At 48.1% G+C, this 8,112-nt stretch overlaps 1 non-coding gene across 1 annotated transcript; it reads right to left on the bottom strand.

The window, feature by feature from the left end:
- Window positions 1-923: 923 nt before the first annotated feature.
- On the bottom strand, window positions 924-1,030 carry LOC136511549 (small nucleolar RNA R71). The gene has a single exon (XR_010772755.1). It is a non-coding gene; the product is annotated as a small nucleolar RNA R71 (small nucleolar RNA).
- Between the last annotated feature and the right edge of the window lie 7,082 nt (window positions 1,031-8,112).

Here is an 8,112-nt window from a genome sequence, read left to right as displayed (position 1 = left end):
TACAACGATAGATCCGTACGCTTGTGGATATTCTCTGTAATAGTTAAGAACTATCATAGTTGGTGTTTCTTGGCGGCATTGCTAAGATTAACTCAATCTTAGTAAATGGTGTTAAGAAATACCAATAGGCATTTCTGGCGCCATTGCCGGTGATGGACTTAAAACCTCACTTTGTTATTGCGCTAAGAAATGCCAACAAGCATTTCTAGCGCCGTTGCCGGGGATGGACTGAAAACCTCCTCACTTGGTGATTGCGCTAAGAAATGCCAACAAGCATTTCTAGCACTGTTGCTGGGGAGGGCATAGGTTAAAGAATCTAGTAGGACATGATCATGAGCACATGCATGTAATGGTAGCCATAGTTTATGCAGGCTAATTTTGCTTGTTTTCTTCCTATTGTTGATGAAAACAGGATAGTGTATGAGTGGTTTTGATCTGCCGAACAACTACACCGATAATCTAGAGGCACTCCTAAGGAAGAACCGGTCTCGTATCGCTTCTTCTTCTGCTACTCTGCCGATAGTCAAACTAGTCACCCCCATACCATCCGCTACTACCGTCATGGCCAAGTCACTCTGCGACTACTCCACCACCGTTGTTGCCAACGTGCACGTTGGGCCCGCTGTCAATATGGGCACCAGAAATTTTGAGCTCTGGACTAGCCTCATCATGATGGTACAGGAAACCAATTCTATGGTTTGCCCAGCGAGGATGCAAGTGCACACTTGCAACACTTCCTTGAGCCGTGTGACATAATTGTCATCAAAGACATCGCACCAGCTAGCATCAGGCTCCGTCTGTTTCCCTTCTCCATCGTAGAGAAGGCAAAATAGTGGTTTTACAAGGAGAAGGAAGCTGTCAACACGTGGGACAAATGTTCTACAACATTCCTCGTGAAATTTTTCCCCATGGGCAAAACCAATGCCCTGAGGGAGAAAATTTCAAACTTCCAGCAGACTTCACTCGAATCCATCACCGAGGCATGGGAAAGGCTCCAGGATTACATCCAGGCCTGCCCGCATCATGGAATGGAGGACTGGCTTGTGCTCTAGAATTTCTACGAGGGGCTCATGCCCATGTCAAAGGGGCACGTAGATGCCGCTGCTGGAGGGACATTTCTTTCCCTCACTGTCGCTAATGCCACGACACTCATTGAGAAGATGGTGGCAAACCAAAGCTGGGGAGAGGAACGCAAACAACAAAAAGGCATGCATAACGTGAAGGACACGGATATACTTACCACAAAAATACACCTGTTACTCTCAAGATTGAACGAAAGGGCGCACAAAAAATAAGCTATGAAGGCCACCGTTCAGGCCATGGACTCACAAATGATTTGCAAAGTCTATGGTGAGGTCAGACATTCGAGGAATAATTGCAGTGAAACCTATGAAGACGCTGCGTATATCAACAACGGGTTTCGACAAGGTAACTGTAACAACCCAAAAATTCACACACCAAAAATCACAACTACAAAATTTTTGTTTTAGCCCTATGTGATGTTGAGTGACATATGTAGAAGCCTAACCCTAGTTTTGGACTGGATGTGACCCAACTAGGTTAAGATCATAAGCTTAGTTTGGTTTTATGCCACATGTGTAATTAAATTCCTAAATAAATAAATCATGCATGCATCCTTAATCCCACTTGTGATTTGGATTCTCTTGCCTTATGTGATATTTAACTAACTTACTTAATATTATGATAAACCCTAACCAAATTGTCAACAAATAAAAGAGAAAGGAAAGAAGAGGGGGCAGCAGCAGCCCAGGCTTGCTCGGCCTTGCGAACCAGCCTCGCCTGCCATTTCACGCGCGTAGCCCACGAAGCCGGCCTAGCATCGCCGCCCGCACGCGCACAACCGCTGACAAGAAGAGCCCGCTCGTCAGCCATCACGCGCAACACGCAGCCACATCGCGCCAAGCGCCTGACGACCTGACCCTGCTTGTCAGCATAGTAGCGTCTTCTTCCCCTCGCCCATGCAATCTCCCCATGCGACCGAAGGCCGACCAGCGTGGTAGGCGCGGGCCTAGGGTCACGCAAATCGCATGACCTTGTTCCCCCTTGCGCCGTGCCTATGCAACCGCACGAGAGCCGTCGGATGCGTCGCACGTATCACCACCGCCCGATCGCCGTCCACCATTGGAGCCCTTGGAGCTCGGCTATAAAAGCCAACGTCCGTGAGCCCTAACCCTCAGCCCGTTCGCCGTCGCCGCTGGTGGCACAGCACCACACAGCGTCAAGCTGAGAGAGAGGGAGGAGGGAAAAGCAAGGAGGAGAAGGAAGCCGCAGCGGGGAGGACCTTGCCGGAGCCAGAAGCGCTGCCCCGATCAGCTACAGCGATGTAGCTGCTCGGCACGGCACTGCATCGCCTCATCACGGCCTCGCCTCGCCACCGCACCGCCATCCTACCGCCACGAACCCTACGGTGAGCCATCTTGCTGAGACCACCTCCCTAGCCAAATGGAACATGCACCGCCATGATCAAAACCTTGCTGAAGCTTTGAGCTCCGGCCTAGCCCAACTGGTTAGCTAGGGAGACCGCCATGGCCACGCTTGCTGAGACCCAGGACGCGCCATGCGCGCTGCTATCAGCCAAAAGGAGGACCCCAGCCATGACGTTGTACATCGGAGCAGGAGCGCACATGCACGGGCATGCTCACCATGGCTGAGAGCACGACCATGGTGAGACCACCGTGTCTTCTACGTTGCGGTAGAGGCAACATTGACACCCGACTGGTTCCGCCATGGTGAGAGACACACTGCGCTCACCTTAGCCAAGGAAGAAGCCCACCGGAGCCCTGCGTTGCCGCACCGCACCTCGTCGTAGCGCCACCGCCTTCGCTTTGCCCCCACCACCATGGCTGGAGCTACTGGGAGCACTAGGAGCTCCTTTAACACGCCCACCATGGCCATAGAAGCACCGTGGAGCTCACACGCTCCTTCAACTGGGCTCTCTCTACCACTGTAGCCCTGTCCATGCACACCGACGAACCCACGCCACCGTTCACTGTGGCCAGAGCCCTAAGAAGCCCTAGCCGTCGCCCCGACCCCACCGTCGCACTCGCCGAGGCTTGGGGAAGCTATCGCCTGCCCTAATCGGACGCTAGTACCACCCGAGAGGCTCGCCGGTGACCTCACCATCGGTGGGAGCGCCGTCGGGGAAGAGAAGGGGATTCTAACCATGTCGACCATGTCCTGAACAGCTCCGTCGAGTAGCTCCGACCATGACCACGCTGACCACGACCACGTCCCGAGTAGCTCCGCCGAGCAGCTCTAACCATGACCTCGCCGACCACGACCACGTCGACCACGTCCCGAGCAGCTCCGCCGAGCAGCTCCGACCACAACCTCGCCGACCACGACCACGCCGACCACATCCCGAGCAGCTCCACCGAGTAGCTCCGACCACGACCACGTTGTGCATGTGAACCAAACCCTGGGAAGGAGTAAGTGGACCAAGTCCTTCATAGACCGGCTCTGCGGTCTATGGACCAACGCAGGCAGGTTCACCATGAACCGCGCCTCACCTACGCTCGTGGACCATGGCCCGTTAGTGGCCCAATATAACGACGTGGCCGCACTAGCGTGCGCCACGTGGCAGGCAAAGCCTAGCCCGTATCCAGGCCCAACCGGCCCAGTTTGGACCCGGCCTGTATTGACCATTGACCGGTCAAACGTTGACCGTTGATCGGGGCCACATGTCAGTGACACTACCATGCGGACCCCACCTGTCAGTAGCTGATGACGTAGATAACGTCATGATGACATCAGCATGCCACGTGGACCAGTCACAGTGTGACACGTGTCAGCCCAGGATTAATTCAGCCTTATCCATTTTCAGAGATGATTTAAACTTCAGAAATTCATAACTAATTCATACGACCTCAGAAAAATAGGGAACTAGGACCAAAATTCATCTAAAATCGAACCTTACACAATGAACCCATGTTTGAGTGCATTTGGCTCTTTTGAATTTTCATTGCTTCTTTGTGCTATTCTATAGACGTCGCTAACGCGACTATAATTCAATCGTATGCAGACTCGGAGGAGAACCAGACGGACGAGGATTGTGAGTACCGTGAGGAGTACGGAGACGACTACACTAAAGGTGCCACATCCCACCCAATCTCATAGCACCTATTACGCATGGCTAATGTAGAACTGCTATTGCTTTACTTTACTGTTATAATCATACTATGATAGGACTTGCATGGTAGTATGCTCACTTGATGGCCTTTACCTTGACGCAACCTTACCCCGGCATACCCTGCTATTAGGCTAGACACACGCTTACTGCTATATTTCATTGCTTATACTTCTACTACGCTTATACTACATTAATGCGTGGTGTTATCTAGACTATGGGGAGAGTGCTGCATGTGTGACTTGGGTGTGTCGAGGGTGAGGGTTGTGTCGACCAAGTTGGAGTATACGACGAGCCTGGGGCAAGTCTTTCCATGGGGTGCTACCTAGGCATCCCTAGAAATGGATACATGTGGTGGGTAAATGGTATACAAGGTGGTTCTAGGTGTGAACCTATGATGGCACGGTAAATGGAAACCCTGATGAAGACATTCTGGCTTGGTCATCCCTAAGGACTTACTAGTACTCAGATTCACTGGGAAGCCTTACGTACCACTCGCCCTATATGGTGCGGGACGGCCAGACTATTTGGTAGGATATTGCCACTACTGCTAGGTTGATAGCGGACAATGTAAGGAGGTACGGGGCGCGGAGGATTCCCCCACACCCTTCTAAGACTTCATGGAGACCTTGTCGACCCAGCTCATGACTCATAGTTTCAGCCACTCTAGACTAAACTTAGGGTGTACCAGGGCTGAATGGTAGAGTGGCATTATCCTAGGCTAGCAAGCGGCTGGAATCAGCCTAGTTGACGATGGTCAGCGAAGAAGGCAGATCTTGTGGTTATGTAAAACCTCTGCAGAGTGTATGGTTGATCGATCGATACATGTGCCGACTTGTTGGCTATGGACCTTTCCTGGGTTTCGCTTAAACTAGATAGCGAGATGAGTCCTCCTCTTCTTCCCCCGTGAGAGAGTGTCGGTCGTAGCCAGGGGCTACGGGCCTTGAGGCAGTGCTGAGAGGGAGTTGGCCTGTCGACTGAGTGATGATATGGTAGTGATGTGGTGATGATGTGGTGATAGTGGTATATCGATCCTAGGATCGAAACCTGGCTCTGGTGGGAATGGGGTGGAATGTGTGGGAATGGTGTTAAAACTTGACCAACTATTATTTACTTGATATGCTAATACATAGGAAACCATAGCCTTATAGCTTCCTTTCGATTATATCCAACTTGCATCCAATTTTCACAAAGCAATGCTCATAGGGTGGGAGTGGCCAGTACAAATCGTATTGATAAATTTTGGCACACAAGTTCTGCTGAGGAGTATAGCTCCAAGGAGTTTGATGGATGAGGGGTTCGTTCCTACGCTCGAGTTGGCGATATTATCTTTGAGCTGTTCTGAATGAATGCTACTTTTGATTCCACCAATGCGGCGATGTAATAAATTATGTAATTCCACACTATTTGTACTCTGATATTATCGTTGTATGGATGTGGTATTCGACTGGAAATTGGGTAATATGATCTACAACGGTCTTATTACACTTCGACTCTATGGATTTCCCTTCATGGAAATCAGGTCGCTTCAGTAACAATAACAGGTGGAACAATCAGTCCCACCTTCCTTGAAAGACCTGGTATTAGGCCAGGCGAAAATTAATGAAAATATCACTAAAAAGTTAATGTATAATGATAAAATGATAAAAAATAGAAATTCAAAACTTGAAAATTTATCTTGCTCTGTTAAGAACCAATTAAGTTTTAATAAAATGATAGAAACACAAATTGCTCAAATAGTTGCTGCCATTCCTATCAACCATTCGGGGAAAATCCCGGGGCAACCTGAGAATTCTCCCGAATTTGTTCATGCAGCTGTAGAGCAATAAAGGAGGAGAAATCTTGCCGACGGACTATAAATGTCGAGCCCTTGCTGAAGCTAAATCGGTAATTATCCTTTAAAAATTCAAAAGTTCAAAAATTCAAAAATTTTAAAAATTCAAAATTTAAATTTTGCTTCAAAATAAATTTTTTGGAAAAATAAAATAAAAATCATTTTCTCATAATATAGATTTTTTTGTTATCATTTCTTATTTTTAAAATATTTATGAAAATTGAAAATATAATAAAAGTTTTGTGGAAAATAAAATTCGGGAGCAAAAATTTGAAACCGAGGGAAGCACCAACGGTTATCTCACCCAGAGAGACGTTAGAAGCAGCCAACTGAAGTGGGAGCCAAGCGGGCCCACCTCTAGTGTGAGCACACCAAGGGTGCGGCCACACCCTGCCCAGCGCCGCTGCAACTCCTACTGCTCCAACGGCTAGGAGCCGTTGCTCTCTGCCTCCTTCAACTGGTGCTTCAGTCAATAAAAGCCGAGAGTCCAGGAGTTGAGCTCTCCTCACCCTCACACTCTCTATTTTCACTCCCTCTCACTCTCTTTTGCTCCATCACTTACAAAAATATTTTCCACAAAGCTTGAGTGCAAGGAAACTCTGCAGAAAAATCCTACACTAATCATCACCAAGCCAAGCTCACGAGTTGTTTTATTTGTTTTCACTAACGTAACCCCATTTGCGAGTTTTGTTGTTGTCTTTTTTCTTCCATGGGCAAGTTCGGGAGGAAGCTCATCGACGCTTTCAAGAAGGCCATGGGAGTGAGCTCAAGTCATTCCCACAGAAGCTCAAGCGCGCGCTACACCGAGCCCAAAGAGAGCCCGATGCATGAAGGCGAAGAAGCGGTGCCAACTGAAGAAGAAGAGCAAGAGCAAGAACAACTAATGGAGGAAGGCGATGATGATCCACACCTTGATTTGGAGGGAGCCCAGGAGATGCAAACGTACAACCTCATCAAGAACCACGTGTTCATCCACACAATAGCGTATGACCCTGACCTTCTCCAAAAGATAGGTATGGACACCGAATTCGCCATCATCTGGAAAGCCGTTGGATGGGAGAATGTTGCTCTCGTCGACGAGCTTGGTTCTCGCCTTTTAACAATTCATTTCTTATGCTCTTTGCAAGAAGTTGAGGGTGGGATTACTTTCCATCTTTTTGAGAAAGAATATTATCTTACATGGTGAAATCTCAGCTCTCACTTTGGCTTTAGCACAAAATGTTCAATTGACTTAGATCATGCTCTTAAAGGTTTTAATCGCCATGAATTTTGGAGGATGATCTCGGGTCAAAACATAGTTGGCAAGTTTCAACCTCAAAATATGAATATTCATCATCCTACTTTGAGGTTCATGCATCAATGGATTGCCATGACTTTGTTTGCTAGGCAAGACATAAGATTTGTTTATCATGTCGAATTGTAAATTCTCTATGCCATGCTTAAAAAGACTAAAATTGCACCTATGAAAGAAATGTTTAAACATTGGTTAGAAACATTCAAGGCTTCTACATCTATCTCTTGCACATCCCTTGTAACTCATATTGCCGCTGATATTGGTGCATTGGATGGACAAGATGTGACATACGTCTCTACTCCACGCATTGATATTGACGAGCACTACTTGATGCAAGGGCATCATTTGAAGTATGATGATGTAGGAAACCTTGTATTTTTCTTTCTGGGATATACAAATGAGATTCCGCTTCCTAACCTGAAAGTCTCTTTGTATAAATCCCCATCACTCACCTTCACTCTTGTCGAACAAGACGAAGCTGGTAGCTCTCAACAGCCACCACCGACACTGACACTAACACCACTTGTGCCTTAGGCATTCCATATGGATTGGTTCCTAGCCATGCAAATGCTTGGGTTCACCCCCCGGATATTAGCCTAGCTAGGGACACGCCCCGTAACCACACAAGGCCAGTGGATCAGGATGGCATGAGGCCGATGACATGACATGGGTGCATCACTCGTCTGACTCCAAACGGCTACCACCACCCATCCATCCATGACAGTTCACTTTAGACCATCGGGAGTTGGATGGCATCAACACTTGCCTCGAAGGATTGGAAATCTACACAGGTGAAATTCAAAATACACTTAACACTCATGTGCAGGATAAGAGACA

The sequence above is a fragment of the Miscanthus floridulus genome, chromosome 1 (genome assembly GCF_019320115.1).
Source record: "Miscanthus floridulus cultivar M001 chromosome 1, ASM1932011v1, whole genome shotgun sequence".
In the NCBI taxonomy this organism is placed as follows: domain Eukaryota; kingdom Viridiplantae; phylum Streptophyta; class Magnoliopsida; order Poales; family Poaceae; genus Miscanthus; species Miscanthus floridulus.
This window is presented reverse-complemented; position numbering and strand designations above follow the sequence as displayed.